The sequence below is a fragment of the Cupressus sempervirens genome, chromosome 10 (assembly GCF_028749045.1).
Source record: "Cupressus sempervirens isolate cs-2001-9-10 chromosome 10, ASM2874904v1, whole genome shotgun sequence".
NCBI lineage: Eukaryota > Viridiplantae > Streptophyta > Pinopsida > Cupressales > Cupressaceae > Cupressus > Cupressus sempervirens.
In genome coordinates, this window is record NC_143127.1 from 817,259,223 (window position 1) to 817,277,212 (window position 17,990).

The 17,990-nt window shown below is 31.1% G+C and overlaps 2 non-coding genes across 2 annotated transcripts; one reads left to right on the forward strand and one right to left on the reverse strand.

Moving 5' to 3' along the window:
- Window positions 1-11,781: 11,781 nt before the first annotated feature.
- On the reverse strand, window positions 11,782-11,885 carry LOC149536447 (U6 spliceosomal RNA). Its single transcript, XR_016358282.1, has one exon. It is a non-coding gene; the product is annotated as a U6 spliceosomal RNA (small nuclear RNA).
- Window positions 11,886-12,335: 450 nt separating this feature from the next.
- Window positions 12,336-12,408, forward strand: TRNAA-UGC (transfer RNA alanine (anticodon UGC)). The gene has a single exon. It is a non-coding gene; the product is annotated as a tRNA-Ala (tRNA).
- Window positions 12,409-17,990: the final 5,582 nt, after the last annotated feature.

Sequence of the window (17,990 nt, forward strand, 5' to 3'; positions counted from 1 at the left end):
GATCATAAATGTTTGTACTTAGTTAATGGATACAAAATGAGGATGAAATTGATCATTTTATACTTTACTTCTTCATTTAAGGATTTAAATTTTATCTAGGATGATAAAAAATAAAGAAATGTCGCCAATACTGTGACATTATGTTATAGGTAAATTTGGGGTCATAACAAAATTACATCAAAAATTTATCTATACTTAATTCCCCATGTAGTCTTTTTTGTTATAAGAGGCTTGGCTACTCATTTAAGTTGAATCACCAACTCTAAATCTACTTAAGGAGGTTGAATGTAATGATCCCATCTTTTGGTCTTCACATTCTCCAAAGTCGAAGCGGAGGGTAATAAGAAATTAAACTAATTTTTTATAAAGTCATTCAATTAAAAATTAAAGGTAACTTTGTATTTAATTAATTTAATTAATTACAAGAGAGTAGCTTCTAGGGTATGAATTAATTATTGGAAGGACGAAAGCCTCTTGTGATTTAATTAATTATTGCTAGGGAGGAATTTCTAGGGTACGCATTAATTATTGGAAGGAGGAAGCTTCTAGCTCTTGCAATTAATTAATGTTTTAGTTCCTTCCAGAAGGATGAAGAAAAGGATAAATAGGGCTAAAAGTTTCATTTCTGATCATTAGATGATTATGACTTGCATTTGATAAGAGCTTGGATGTGTGAATCACACTCCCTTCTTTTGGCAATAGAGGACATTCATTCTTTGTTGTAACATTCTAGATGTCATTCCCTTAGGGTTTGGCCTTCAGAATACATCTCTTTGTAATTGATTGCAACATTCTCAGCATTAATATAATTTCAGCCTTGGTTCAACTTTGGGCATTCTTGGGTGTCCATTATAGTGGTATCAAAGCTATTAGTCCTGCCATCCTGTGGAGTTCTTATAGGAAATTTGGAACAACGAGATAAAGGGAAAAGAGTTTGACAAAATGTATACCAGTCTAGATCAAGAAAATGCACTGCTTAGATTACTGAGTTCATTAGAGGAGCATAACAGGCAAATGGATAGATAAATGGATATGATGTTGCAGCTTATGGCTAGATAGATGGGCATCAATATTGACAATTTGTATGTTGCTCCGGTGCAGAAAGAAGTTGTTTCCTCAGGTGGGATCGAGACACATATAGAACCACCTAGCTATGATGCTGGTGATATGGAGTCCATCGATGTGGGATTAGAAGAATGCAAGGATACTATCATATCAGTAGCCACTTCTATATCAATTGAACCATCCAACAAGGAGTTTGGCAGTATGCATGCGGTTGTAGATGTGTGCTCCGATGATAGTACACTTGTTATTGCTAATGAGGTGAGAAATATAGTGACAGAGTCATATTATACTATCGATCAACAAAGTGTTAATGTTCACTCTTGGGACAGTACTATGGATGCAACATTGTCTTATGACAATCTGATGTTTGAGGCTGATGTTGATCATTCACCTGAGTGGAGTTGGGCTCAGTTTTCACCATCTACAAAGATTCAATTTTGTATTGCAGCAATTGGGAGGAAGAGGTTTCATAGATCTTCTATGGAGCCGCCTTCTGGTGACATCCAGACTTATACTTCATCAGCATAAGTTTTGGGAGCTAACTTGCAGGACATGTGGTTGGTCTTAATGATGTTCATTTGTAGTTTGTTTAATGTCCATATGGATATCACATATTACTTCAATTGGGATCCAGGTGGAGGTTGAAGTTCATTATGTTACTTAATTGCTTGAGGACAAGCAATTTCAAGGAGGGCGGATTTGTAATGATCCCATCTTTTGGCCTTCACATTCTCCAAAGTCTAAGTGGAGGATAAGAACAAATTAAATTAATTTCTTATAAAGTCATTCAATTAAAAATTAAAGGTGACTTTGTATTTAATTAATTTAATTATTTACAAGGGAGTAGCTTCTAGGGTATGAATTAATTATTGGAAGGACAAAAGCCTCTCGTGATTTAATTAATTATTGCTAGAGAGGAATTTCTAGGGTACACATTAATTATTGGAAGGAGGAAGCTTCTAGCTCTTGCAATTAATTAATGTTTTAGTTCCTTCCAGAAGGATGAAGAAAAGGATAAATAGGGCTGAAAGTTTCATTGCTGATCATCGGATGATTATAACTTGCATTTGATAAGAGCTTGGATGTGTGAATCACACTCCCTTCTTTTGGCAATAGAGGACGTTCATTCTCTGTTGTAATATTCTAGACGTCATTCCCTTAGGGTTTGGCCTTCGGAATACATCTCTTTGTAATTGATTGTAGCATTCTTAGCATTAATATAATTTCAGCCTTGGTTCAGCTTTGGGCATTCTTGGGTGTCTAATACATTGAAATGGATCAAGAACCTATGGATGTAAGGCTTGCTGAATTGATTGACCTAGAAGACATTAGAAAGAAAGTATTTTTTAAAATTTAGAGAATCATCATAAACATATGAAGAGGACATTTAACAAAACAATTATCCCAAGAGTCCTTAGCAAAGGAGACATAATTTTTAAATGTGACAAATTGAAAAGTAGACCTAGTAAGCACATTCAATTTGATGCCATTTGGTGTGGCCCATTTATGATTACAAGTTGCAAGCCATATAATGATTTTTACACTACAATGAATCCTTGCGATTGGTTCCCTTTCTTGCTTTTTTTTTTTTTGCTTCGACACACTATTTTAACATATTTCTCCTCTATTTAAAAAAAAAAAAAAATCTAGATATTATTTTGATGGGGATGGGCTTGAGAAATGTTGTACCTAATAAGTAATTTCCATGGTGCTTCACCAAAGATAACTTTGGCAATCAATTTTACACCCAGAGCAACCCCTACGATTTTGAAATCTTTATGACCTAATCCATTAATCTCTTTCACCTTTGTGCACCATTCCCAAGAGACTGCATGAGTTTTTCTATTTCCTTTACCATCTTACCATTAGAACTTCCTTATTATGCTATGAATAAATCCAAATTGGTTTTGATTAAACAACCAAACAAAGGATAAGTAAATGGTAGAAGAGGAAAGATTTATTTGGAAAACTTAAACCCTCCCAATGAAAGAATTTTTTTTTTGTTCAATTTACCAAGTTTACACACAATATTTTCTTTGATCCAGTTCCACATAACATTGATACCAGGGTTAACAACAAATGGAATCCACAAGTACTTGACAATATAGTCTAGCCACTTGTTTGGAGGGTTAGGTTGGCAACTGAGCATGATGGACTTGGCAAGAGATTCCTTGCTTCATGAAGCCAAACAAAATAGGTCCAATTTTGTCAAGAGATAAATCATGTTGTGCTCTTCTAGGTATAAGAATGGAGGTGTCATCAGAAAACTCTATATTAGAGATTTCGTCATTATTAGGGAGTCAAATGCCCTTCACTTTAGAAGATAAAGAATCATCCCTAAGAAGGTAGTGAAAAGAGTCTATTGCAATTACAAATAGCAAGGAGGCTAGAGGACATCCTTGCCTTATGGATTTAGAAGACTTCAAATCATTCAGATCTCACCCCATTGATTTCTATTGCTGCCATAGCTCCGTGAAATAAAGTTGAAACCAACAAACAAAAAGAAGGGGGAAAGCCCAATGCATCCAACATCACAAGGAAAAATATCCATTCAATTCTATCATGTGCCTTTCATAATCTATAAGTAACATTCCTCTTTTTTGTCTTGAGATTTTCGCTGAGTCCATGACCTCCCAATAGGAGATCATGTTTTTCTAATATGTAACTACCTTTGACAAAGCCTATTTGATTATTGTTAATCATCATGGGGAGTAAGTCTTGGACAACATTGGTTATTCATGTCTTCAAGGTTCTTTAAATAACTTATTAACGAAGTTATCGTTGTTGCCTCCAACAGGTACATACCGACTTTTGCGAAAAAAATTTCATACGATACAGAAGTCTGCCTTGACTTTCATAGTGCTAATAATTAAGTGTATCTGGATCCTCTCTAATTGTCTCCATCCACACGTGTCATGCTTCCCACCAAACCTCACACTCGTAAAGAACTACTAGTGAGGCCAACACACCAAAGAGAGCTTTCTTGGTGATAACCAACTGAACTACTAGTGATAACCAACTGCACCACCCAATTCTGAGTGATGATTTATCAATTGTGCTCCAGAAAACAGATTTGTAGAGAGAATGCCTCACACAAACGCGATCTCATTTCATAGACCACGGTGTTTGCTTTGAATCTTTCAACTGTTCGACAAAATGCGAAAACAGAGACAAAGCATGTGAAGTGCTTAACGAAATGCCTCAAAAACTTCTGCCTCCGACAACTATATATAACTCTATGACTTTCGAGACAATGTTTCTTAGAATTTCTAAGTCATAAGATGTAAGAGGAGAAATCAACACTATTTATACAATGCATAAATTATCCCGTGTTGGAAGGATATTTATTTAAGCCAAATTGTTATGCATAACTTAGTTAATGGGAGAAATCAACATGATGGCTATTGCAATCTTTAAGTGCAATGTTAAAATTAGATTTTATTTTTTTTGAACTCTGTTTTTTTCAATAGTTTAAAATTTTATGTATATTTATAAAATTAAAAAAAATGCTATTTATTTTAAATTATATTGGTCCTTAAGGCAAACCATAGGAATAAAAATAATTTTTAAAATCTATTAATTCTCTAGTATTTTGTGAACTATGTTAAGAATAAGACATAATTTCATAAATTTTTGCACAATCTTCTTGAAACCAATATCTTTCATAAGATTTATATTGATCTCATTAGATTCTCTTTAAATATCATTAATGCACATGACATCAAAGATCATATAAATTAAATATTTTCTAATTTGTGTATGCGGTGGAAGTATATGAATTCTTTCTTATGCGATTGATGACCATTATTCTCATGTTTTATAAATATAAACTATAAGGTAATTAGGGTCTTGTCAGACGTGTTCAGTTCTTGTTGTTCACTCTATCGAAGGGTTTTAATTAAGGATGTTGGTAACTAACTCCTAATCGATCTTCTATAATTTGTAAAACACAATCATTTATTTTATTTGTATTTACTTATTAAATAATAATATATTTGGTGAAACTTATCTAGAAAAAAGGTTTAAAAAATGTGACATTGTGAATAAGCAGAAGACAAACATATCATCTTTAAAGCCCCAGTTCACCTTTGACACAAAAAACCGCTCGAAGCTCTGAGAAACATTTAGAACGATGAAGAACATGATACTCCAAGCTATGGGCAATTGAAATCAATTCTGTCGAGAAACAAAAGTAGTTTCTCTACATTTTCAAAGCTACATGATGAAAGGAATAAAGAAATCCAAAGGTAGAGGAAGACTAAATCAAACTCAAAACTGCCTATAGATTAGAGCTCTAGCTGGAAAATGGTACAATTCAAAAAGTGCAATAGAAGCATCAATCAAAACATTAAGGCACTAAGAAAGAAAACCACCTGGTGAAAGTAGAAAAATAGAGCCGCAAGAGACAAAGCACAAAACCAGGTAGGGATAAGTAGATTAGACCCAAATATTCGAGCTTAGACTGCCAAAAATAATGAAGGTAATATGTTTGTTTCTGGAAAAGACTTTAATCATTCCAAACAGATTTGGCATTCTTCACTTAGATCCTTTCTCAACATCCATCCATCTTCTCTAGAAAATAGATATAGACACCCTCATAAACCTAATATGGACCCCTAGAACCTGTAGTAATTTCAGAAGCTAATAATATACCTATAGGAATAAACCCTAAATCATGGAGGATTTCTTCGTCTTACCACCAAAACTCAAATATAATTCTGAACAAATTTGGGATTCTTCACTTAGACCCTTTCTCAACATCCATCCATTTTCTTTAAAAAACAGATCTAGACACCCCCATTAACCTGATTTGGACCGCCTAAAACCTGTAGTAATTTTAGAAGCTAATAATATACCTATAGGAATGAACCCTAAATCATAGAGGACTTCTTCGTCTTACCACCAGAACTCAAATATAACTCTGCCTCTAACCAAACCTATCTAGGATCAAATTGTCAATCAAAAACCCATTATCAAGAAACCAACAGAAAACCCTAAACCTGTACACATTTCTCAGCACACCATGAGTAAAACATAAGAAATCATGAAATATATATGAGAGGGAAGTGATTTGCATGTTCATGGAAGGAAAAAAAACTAGTAATTATTAATACTAGCCAAATCTATTTATTGAAATAGATATTACACACTTTATATCCAACTTGGACCCAAATAGTCATTACTTCATGAAGTAACAAGAAGATAAGGCTTGGAGTAGTAACGAAAAATAATGCAATTGTTATTTTTAAAACTAGTCAAATACCACTTTAAATAAAATATAGTGTACAATATCTATGCGAAGAGAACTAGAGAAATAAGTTGAAGAAAAAAATATTTTGACATTAATGATTTAGAACACCTACTTTCTATTACTTTAGAAATAGATATTCTACACAGTCAATCCACACAAAGACATTGAAATCTTAATCTAATGAAAACCTATTCTTTTTCTAAGTACAAGATGATTTTGTTATACAATTGAATGTAAAAGACACAAAACAATTTGATAACATACACAATTTATATTGGAAGATGTGAATGTAACAATTTCCATTCATAGTAATTTTCTTCATTATGTTATTTTTATCAATTACAAATATATTTAGTAGATATATATAGGTAATATAATTAGTTGCACTTAATGAGAAATTTTATTAATAATATTTAGATTATAAATATGTATTATAAATATTATAATATAGAATAATTATTTAATAGTTATCATATAATCATTGTTTAAATAAAAATGTGATATTACTATAATTTTAATAGTTATAAAATATTTATAAATTTTAAGATTTTTGTATTTAATTTTTTTTGAAGTCTTATGTAATTCACACATTTTATATAGTTTTGCATTTAAATTTAATGTTTAAAATAAAATAAATGACTATCAACAATATATGATTTCCACAATCCATTTCTAATGATTATTTTGTTTCTAAATTTGATTGTGTATGTTTTCTTGACATCAATGTGAGAGAAGGATCAATCATGATGATGGATCATGTAGTGTGATCCGAAATGTTGATGTCAAAAAGACATACAGAATCAAATTGAGAAACACAAAAATGATTAAAATATTTGACTTCCAATTTTCACAATTTAAGAGGACTATATTTATTATTAAAATTGTATTAACTCTTTATAATACTAAAGTAATTTTATGATTAACTTTAAAATAAAATTTGAACAAAATTTAAATTTTATTTGGAAAACTAAATATTTTTCTGTATATATTGATAAGAATTATGGAATTCAAAAATAAAAATATAAAGAAATATCAAAGTATAAAATATAAAAAATTTACTTATTTTGTTAAACCCAAACTTTTCAATTGATTGTACATAACTCTCGAAATGCATTGGTTAGTGACAATTTAGATGCTCGAAATTTAATAAATAAGAATGTTGCAAAACTAAATATTTTTCCAATATATTGATAAGAATTGTGGAATTGAAAAATAAAAGTATAAAGAAATAGAAAAGTATAAAATATAAAAATATAAAAAATATAAAACATTTACTTATTTTGTTAAACCCGCATTTTTCAATTGATTGTATTATATCTATAATGTATTGGTCAGTGACAATTTAGATGCTCAAATTTTAATAAATAAGAATTCCCATCACTCCATGTCAAATTAATACCTTATCCTAGTTACGAAGTGTGTTTCTTGAACATACACTAATTCCTCACTATTCACTCACTATTATGTGATGCCTAAAATATTGAATGTCCTAAGTAATCCTTTTGAGTTTAAAATATGAAAACTTTTTATAATTTATCGCTTGAATTTGGTGGGCGGTTGGATTTTATTAGTGATTATGGATGGTATTTAAGTAAGTTTGAATAATATATTTTAAAGTTTAAATTGTTTGTGTTTTTTTTTTGCAAAAAGAGGGGTAAAAAATTATTAGGACAGAAAGAAATACAACAAGGAGAGCTCAACAAGGAGCTCAATCCTGAGCAACAAGTTCATCAAATTCTTGCACCATCTCAAAGGACAGTTGCCTCCTATCCCTAATATTCCAACCCAGATCATTTAAATTGTTTGTGTTTTTTTATGAGAGTGGATTTATTCTTTTCTCTGGATCCTTTTATTAATGCAATTTTCAATAGTGCAATTGAATTAATCAAATTATAAGTGGTATGTTTAAATCAAGTTTATATGAATTGAAATAACTTCATTTATCTTTTATAACACAATGAATTGCCAATTGGAACTTCAATAACATTTATCATCTTTTTATCAAATAATTTCATAAATGAACTATAATGAACTGGAAATAAATCCTAATTTGCCTATCTTTGCCGTTTGAGGAATTATTGATCTTGATATAACTTTGAAGAAAATACATTGGATAAGAGTGCTTGGCAATAACGCTCAAAACACTTTTTCCTTTCTCTGAGCTTTTAAAAAATTGCAATAAAATGCAACAACGTCCTTTATCAACATTCTTCCAGATAATAAAATGGTTTCTTTAGAATTGTGTTTAAATATCCAAGCATAGTGAATTGTTCGAAAGAATGCCTTAAAAAATGTGGTACCTCAGTTTTCATGACAAGTACAGGGATAATTCTTTTATTTTCATAGTACAATTCACATATATGCTCAAAATGGCTTTGTTATAAAGGCTTCAAAATCAATCCAGCAAATGCAGCTTTGTACAACAAAGGCAATTTTGACACCCTTGGCATACATCCTCACTATCTTTGCCAAAATAGAGCAAGGGATTTGGGATTTTCTAACAGCCACTACCGGTAGAGATATAAACAAGGGGCACTTGCACCATAGTTCTTTCCCTTGGTGGCAATTTGGGCATGAGGAGATTGTATCAAGTTCTTGTATTTATTGGCAATATTGTATAGTGCTACATTAATTTTTTCAAAGAAATTCATTTTCAAGTATTTTAACGAAACGTCAGCTATAAAAATGTTTGGAAAATGTTTATGTGACAAATTTTTTTATCGAAAGTGTGGCGAGAATTATTATTCATAACTGAAAGAGGGAAAATATGGGCGTTACATCTACATATAGAAACATTTGACTATCTGTTGGCATTTCCTTGTTACATACCCCTAACTTTTACATCACTTGATTATCAGCTTTGAAGCTTTAAAATATCAAACTTCAGATTGCTTCTTATTAATTATATAGATAATGAAGTTTATGCATTAGCGTACTGAGTAGTGTGAAAATAAAAATTCCACCACAAAAAATGCTCAAATTGAAAGCTCATGATTATGAAAAGTTCACACTCATATTATAAGTTACATTCACCTTTATTTGTTGCTAAAATAGCCCATGAAAATTATGGTTCGGGCATGGTTTGAAGGTTAGGTGTTTGACATTAATATGTTCTCTTTTCTACATCCTGGAGCTTAGTGGCACATTGGTACCAATATACTTTCCTCACTATTCCTGCAAAGCTAGGAGGACTAAAAACTAGCTAAGCTAAAAGACTTATTTAGATCATTGTAAATTACGTTCAACATTTTCCATTTTTGTAGAATCCTAAGTGAAGAAAGGATGTCTTAAAGCCTCTTGAGTTGTCAGTCGTTCCATGGCTTCAAATGTTAGAAAACATATTTAATTTAAATCATGAATTAGCACCACTGACAGCCATTAATGGCTGCAAAATCTTATTAAAAGTTCAAACAAAAACCCTAAATAATAATATAGAGAAGATTATGCATTGGTAAATTTGTTCACAACTTTTGTACCCTCAAATATTGCTTGCTTTGCAAGCTCCCCAAGGAGAGCTAGTCTCACAACCACTTTAATTTTCTGGGTAGTAATGGTAAGTTTCTTGTTGTAGCCCGCCAATCTAGCGACCTCACTAGAAAATTTCTCAAAAATATAATTGGTGAAGCTATCAATTATTCTCATGGCCTTGCTAGAGATTCCAATATCAAGATGGACCTGCTTCAAAACCTTGAATAGATAGATCTTGAGCTTCTTCTTCCCCTTCTTATCTCCAACCTCTTTAGGGGCCTTCTATTCACCTTTGACATGCTTCTTCTTCTTTGTCGTAGGGGATTTCTTCATCATGGGCTTCTTCTCTACAATCGTTAGTTACTTGCAAGGGCCAACAAAACATCAAAACTTAAAAAACAAATTACTACCTCCTATTAAGCCATCTAGAGCCTTGGACTGTTGCCTTGTTATAAACAAATGCAAATGACCAGTGCCATGTGAATTTGCCACTTGTTTAACATGACAATCATCTCATTTAGTTTTTTGAAATTTTGTAATGAAAAACATCTAAAGATTACTAAGGGGAAACACAGGACAACCAATAAAAATAAATAAATAAATAAAAATATTATTTGAATATCAAAATTTACTTAGATCATAGAATAAACATAATGTGCACAATTTCCAATAAGAAAAAATGCTAGTGAAACCATAAGTCTCCTACCTTAACAATGCCTTAACAACATAGACTAATAATTTGTATTAGCAAAAACTTTTACTTTGGAATATATCATATTATCAAATAGAAAAACAATACTTATAAATGAAATGAAATATTTGTGAAAAAAAAAAATAAATATGAAATTTTAACAAGGGGCACATGCGCCAAAGTTCCCGCCTTCATGTTTTTATGGTTGACTGACTCGTGTTCTCATATGACTTGGTTTTAGATTGTTTCTTATTTCTCGCAGAGTTGTTACACCTTAGTAACTTTTGATAAAATTGATATTTTTTAAGTTTTCACATTCTCAAACTTCTTGACCATTCTCGTTTTGAAATCAAACTCAACATTGATGGATTCCGCTGACTGACCAAGCTAACTGACCAAGCTTGTGAGCCTATCATTGAAACAATCTTCTATCGTTGCCCACTACCAAGTGAAACCTAAACAACAAACAATATGAAACAAAAGGAAGCGAGAAATCTGATAGGTTGAGATTAAGAGAAATAAAAGAAAGAAGTAGAAAAGAAAAAATATTCCCAAGCTCTCCATAATCTGATGTCTACTATCTTGTGTAAAATGAGGCTAAACAATTCAAAATACATTATCAAGGGATTGAAAAATAAGAGGAGTTAATGGGGAAATGTGAATAGATGTTACCTGTGCTATAGGGCTTTTGAACTTTCTACATTTTGGGGTTTGTTGATCTTGTGGAATTCCTAAACCAAAGGACACCTACGAGCGCACATAGTAATGGAATGATGACAGTTTCTAAAATAGTAGATAGATTATTAGTTCTTAAGGATTGGGCGAGAACAAAGACAGGTTGTTAATGGTTACATCATACCATCGTACCTGCATAAGATTTCTCTAAGATTTTCCCCATTATGAAGGTAGATGGAGAAGCCAAAAGTTATTTATCTCAGTTGTTCTTTACAACTGATTTGATGTACTTTGAATTAAGCCTTCCATAGACACCCCTGATCCACATCGAGCCTTTGCCATTTTATATGCATTGGAGTTAACTTGAGCGTCACTCTAAGTTAGTAAGGCACTTAATCGAAACTATCATCATAAAATCATTTTCTGCGAACTATTTTCCAGTGTGAGACAAATTCAGGTTGCAAGCAACCTCAAAGGAAAAGCCTATCAGCTAATAATAATAATAAATGAGCGAGAAGGGGGAAGGGAGGGGTAAATGAATATGAATTTGTTTTAGACCATTTCTCGATTTATGCATGTCAAGGGAGGGGAAAATTAATATGAATTTTTTTTGGGGGAAAATGAATATGAAATTTTTTTGGACCATTTCTCGATTTATGCGTGTCATCCTTGGGGCAGGGGCCATGCTAATCTTCTCCGTATCGTTCCAATTTTATCGGATGTCTCCGAAAAGATATTAAAATTGTGTAGAATGGGGAATACGAAGTGGTAATTTCGTGTAGCGTGTAAGCGATGTGCGAGCAAAGAAAGGCACGCGTGTCCCGTCCATCGCCTCGAGAGTAGAGAGCGGCACGCGTGGTAATATTAAACCGCGGCTCTTGCATCGCCTTCCAAGCAAAAACAAAACACACGGTGGTGGTGGTGGTGATAGTGGGTAAACGAGAACAATTGAACTGTTACAATCAGAGATATCCTCCTCTTGCTTCCTGCATCACTTGCAATCATAGCATAGCAAAATCATGCACTGCAAACAGGCTGCCACCTTTAGTTGCCTCCACGCGGGATCGAACTACGGACCTTCACTTTACAAGACTGACGCTCTACCACTGAGCTGGGAAAACCCTGCGCTCCATTTGTGACCACATGCCAGTGTAGGTCAGTGAAAACGAGTATCCTCCACAGCTCGGGGATGTAGCTCACATGGTAGAGCGCTCGCTTTGCATGCGAGAGGTACGGGGTTCGATACCCCGCATCTCCAATTGCTCTTCTTTTATTTCTTTTTTCTCTCTCCTTACAAACATTTCCTGAATTTTGCTCCATTCTTGGTAGAATAGTACCCTGCCACGGTACAGACCCGGGTTCAATTCCCGGCTGGTGCACCTGCAATTCAATGTGGAGTGTTTGCATTTTCCATTTTCCAAATGCACTGTTTTAGTCTAGTCGCGCCCTCCTCCACAAGAGATATAGAGCAGATCTGTTACATTCAAACAGATTTTGTCCTTCAACAGAAATGCGCAGAAAGAAGAGGATTTTCAAATCATTGAACAATGAAGAGGAACCTCTCAGATTTTCGCAAATAGTTGCTGGACAGAAATTGATGAAAGAGTATTTTCGGTCAGATGGTGTCATGCTAGATATGAAAGCACGGAGACTGTTTGACAAAATGCTTCAGAAAAATGTGATCTCACGGACCACGGTGGCTACGGGATACGCCCAAAATGGTGTTTTTGAGGGAGGGCTTTCAATCTTTCGAGTCAACTGTTCGACAAAATGCGGAAACGTAGACAGAGCATGTCAAGCGCAAACTGAAAAGGGATGCCATGGACAACTGTATATAAGACTGCTGAGGATGGCCCCGTATGTATGTTATATGTTCTGTCTTTTCTCCAAAGTAGAAATGATGTTCTTCCCAGTTGGGCATCGTTACATTTTGGAGCACAATAGAACATTAAATTGACTTTAAGGGGTCAACCATTTTGATGTAAAATGAATTGGTATTTTAAATTTAGAGTTTCTACTTGAAATATGGAATTTTTTCATACAATATAAGATATCAAATCATTGATGTCATATGTGGATTTGCCCAAGCTTGTGTATTGTCTAGAGTGAAAGGTTGATATCAATGAAGAATTGCATTCAGCAAGATAGAACCCCAAGAACCACTTTTATGGTATCATGGCTGCCTTTATAGTCAAAGACAAGGACAAAGATCACAAATAGTCGAAGATTCTAAATCACATGAGATATCCATGTCTCCTAGAATTTCTATGTCATAAAATGTAAGAGGAGAAATCAACACAATTTACATAATGCATAAATTATCATTTGTTGGGAGGATATTCATTTAAGTCAAATTATTATGCATAACTTATTGGCCATATTAGTTAATGGGAGAAATCAACACAGTGCAATGTAAAACTAATACAAATATGTGTGTGATGAGAGTATGTTTTGAAGGGCACTTCTAATTGAGGATGAATTGTTGAATATCCATATATAAGACCTGTTAGATGTTAATACTCGCAAGATATCATACTAAGTTCTATAGAGTCTCTTCCTCTTTGTTACAAAGAATACAACATTTGATCAGGAAATTCTAAACCTCTTTTAATTAGATTTCCATGAGTGGCAATTTTACCATGCACTGAAACCCACTAGAAAAAAATGACCTTGGTAATTAATTTTAGATTCCAAAACATTTTCTATTAATCTATGTCATCATTATTCCTTATCAGGAAGGCCTTGAAAGATATTTTATCCAAATAAAATTATCATCTCTAAGAAATAACAAAATTCTCACTTCTAATAGAAGAACCTTTAATTCTTCAACCCTCGGGACAAGAATTTTGATCACCCATAGCACATTTCTTGAGAGATTTCCACTTATCACAAGGGGAAATAGAGTCCACACAGAGACTCTTAAATATGTCTTTCATTCTTCTAATAATATGACAAAAAGGGTCGCGTCCAGTGGTTTTTCAATTGATCCATAAGTATACCCTAAATTTGATTGTCCACTCATCACCAATATTCCATTTTAAACCTTCTCTAATAAGAAAGTGATTGTTTAGGATACTAGGCCATAACTTTGACCCTAAGTGAAGATCTTGAGAGTCAAGATCCGTGTGAAAGAACAAGAAAAATTAAGTAAGTTGGGAGTTTTAAATAAGTTGTGAATTTAACACTACTAAAAAAGAATGAATCCCTTTTATTAATTATTAATCAATCTTAAAAAAAGAAGATACAAGATCATAGACTAAACAAATTAATGTTATTGATTAAATAGTTTAAGTTTTGACTTTACTAAGATTAGATTTAATGAAGACTAAAGGTAGTTGTAGGGTATGTTTAGATGAGGGTTAGTTTGAGACAAGTATAAGGTTTCAATTAAAAAAGGATTTGAGTAATATTATAATACTAATATAGGAATGCATCTACATTTTACTTACAAATTTGTGAGATTCAATAAACCAAAGGCGACAAAGGAAAGATCTATACTCGTGAAATACAAGTACTATAAACTAAAAGTAGCAATGGAAAACACTATACTCACGAAATGTACAGTTAATATATAGGTGGAATTTTGCATTGACACAATTGAGGGAGAATGAAGACTTACCCCAGACAAGAAATACTATACTGAGATAATTTATGAAAATAGGTGGGAAAAATCTATACTCATGAACTACAACTACTATAAACTGAAGGTAGCAATGGAAAACACTATACTCACAAAATGTACATTTAATATATAGGCGGAATTTTGCATTGACACAACTGAGAGAGAATGAAGACTTACCCAAACAAGAAATACTATACTAACATAATTTATAAAAATAGGTGGGAAAAATCTATACTCATGAAATAAAACTACTATAAACTGAAGGTAGCAATGGAAAACACTATACTCACAAAATGTATAGTTAATATATAGGTGGAATTTTGCATTGACACAATTGAGAGAGAATGAAGACTTACCCCATACAAGAAATACTATACTGAGATAATTTATGAAAATAGATGCCTCAAGAAGGATGTCTTTCAGCTTATATATATATATATATATATATATATATATATGTATATATATATATATATATATATATGTGTATATATATATATATATATATATATATATATATATATATATATATATATATATATATATATGTATATATCTATGTATACATATACATGTGTATATGTATGTATTTACACACACACACACACACACACACACACACACACACATACATATAAGATTAATAGATAAGCACTTGCTATATTTTTTTTTTTAATTCCAACTATTTCAGATTATAATCTGGATGAGATGTTCTAGATTAGATTGAAAATGTATAGATCATATTGAAGGGTAAAAAAGAGATTTCAAAGAGTAAGAGTGGATCATTTTTATTTTCTATATCTGTCATAAAGAAAAACTAATTCCAAATTACTTGAATTATTGTAAAGAATGTGCTAGTAATCATAACAACTATCTATAAATAGACTAGTTACTAAAGAAAATCATACTATTAGTCATGGAGTATTCCCTACAATATTGATTAAGGGTTTTTCTTGTAAGAGTAAAAACAAAACAATAAGGTAAGGGATGGAAGAAGTGAAAAGAAACTATACTATCTCTTATTAAGTTTTCAGGAATATTAAAATATGATGATTGGAACTTGTATTAGATTCTTAATATTAGAATCTAAAAATTACTTTTTCTTTTTCCTATTGGACAAAAAATCGATCTGTATGATACAATGAAATTGTGGCAGGTATAGTTTAGTGGTAAAAGTGTGATTCGTTCTATCATTATATTCACCAGAGTTGAAGGATCTTTCAACTCTCATTTATATATTTTTTAATAAAAAAATCTATTTACTATATACGCTCTAAACCTCTCCTATGAATACCCTAGGCCAGGAAAGGAATTGTGCACATTCTCGTAATTTGAATTTGGAATGAATAATAAAATGACCATATTTTCCATTCAAGACGGCGAAACAGAATGTAGATTTTTTTAAAGGATTAGACCGATCTATCTAATCGGATCAATCAAAGATCCATGGATATCAAAATATTCTTTTTCATCATAACCAAACTAAATGTTCAACTACTAGAATAAAAAAAGTTGGAGTCAAATAGCTAGGTAACAGTGACTTTGGAATTTTGATTTCCTCTAGGATCGCAATCTCAGTATGTTCAGTCTTGGTCTCATTATTATCATCCCATCCTTCTCACTGAAGAAAAACTCTCTTAAAGAAGAATAACTCGTAACATATGAAAGAGCTTTTCTTGCGTTCAAATTTTCTTTTTTCCTCCAAACCTTGTTATAATGTTGTTTTTTGGATTTAGAAGTGCATTTTTTTGGTACAGCCACAATATTTTTATAGTTCGATTTTATTTAGAAAAAATAGAATTTTTTTGAATATATATATATATATATATAATTTTTATTATACTATATATTTGTTTTTATTTTGTACACTTCTTATATATATTTAAATTAAATTCATTTTTTATAGTTTAGTTCCATTTTATGGATAAAAATATGATCGAATATTCTATCATATTTTTATTGCATATTGGAACCTTATTATATATCCACGATACAAATTAAATGAAAACTATGTCATTTTAAGATATTCAATTATTTCACGCACACACACACACAAACCAAGTAGAATTATTAATATGAGAAATAATTGAATATCTTAAAATGACATAGTTTTCATTTACTCAAAATTCAATATATGTATGTAAGTGTATGTAAGAATATTGTATATATATATATATATATATATATATATATATATATATATATATATATATATATACGTACATATGTATATATATGTACATATGTATACACATGTATATATATGTATATGTATAGATATGTATATATATACATATACATATACATATGTATATATATACATATATGTATATACATATATATATATATATACATATGTATATATGTATATATGTATATATGTATATATATATGTGTGTATATATATATATATATATATATATATATGTATATATATACATATATCTACATATCTACATATATGTATATATATGTATATATATACATATATTTACATATATGTATATATGTGTATATATATACATATAAAAGTTAGTAACTTAGTCACAACACAAAATGAAAGATGTTATTATTTTTTATTATAGTTAATCTGTAATGATAAAATTTAGTTATTAAATATCTAATATTTTATGATATATTATATATTCACTTCAAAAATGTGTTTAGTACAATAGATTCATTTAAATTAAAGAACTTTGTATTGTACAAAAATGATAATTAATGTGATCAAAATCTGGTATTCAAGTAATAAGATCTAAATCCAAGGTTAAATTAGAGTTTTGGTTTATACTACCTTACAAGTTTGATCGTTGAGGTTAAAATAAAACATAAGTCAAAGGTCATAAAGGAGATTATGATAATTGTAATATTTAATATATCGTTACCACATATTGGATATATTAAATACTTTAGGTATTCTTAAAAAATAATAAGTATATTGTAACAAATTCTCTTTGAAAATATAAAGATTTGTGTTATCACATAAATGTCAATTAATACAATCAAAATATATATTTTTCATTCAAGTTATTTAGGAAATATCCCAACTCTTCACAATTTTGATCAAAACTTTCACCCAAACAACATCAAAATATAAAATATTTGATGCAATTTTATTTATAAGGATTCACAAAAATTATTTTTATCTTGGGTTCACATTGTTTTAGAAGTTGTATAATGCATTGATTGTATTATTATTATTTTAATATATTTTATAA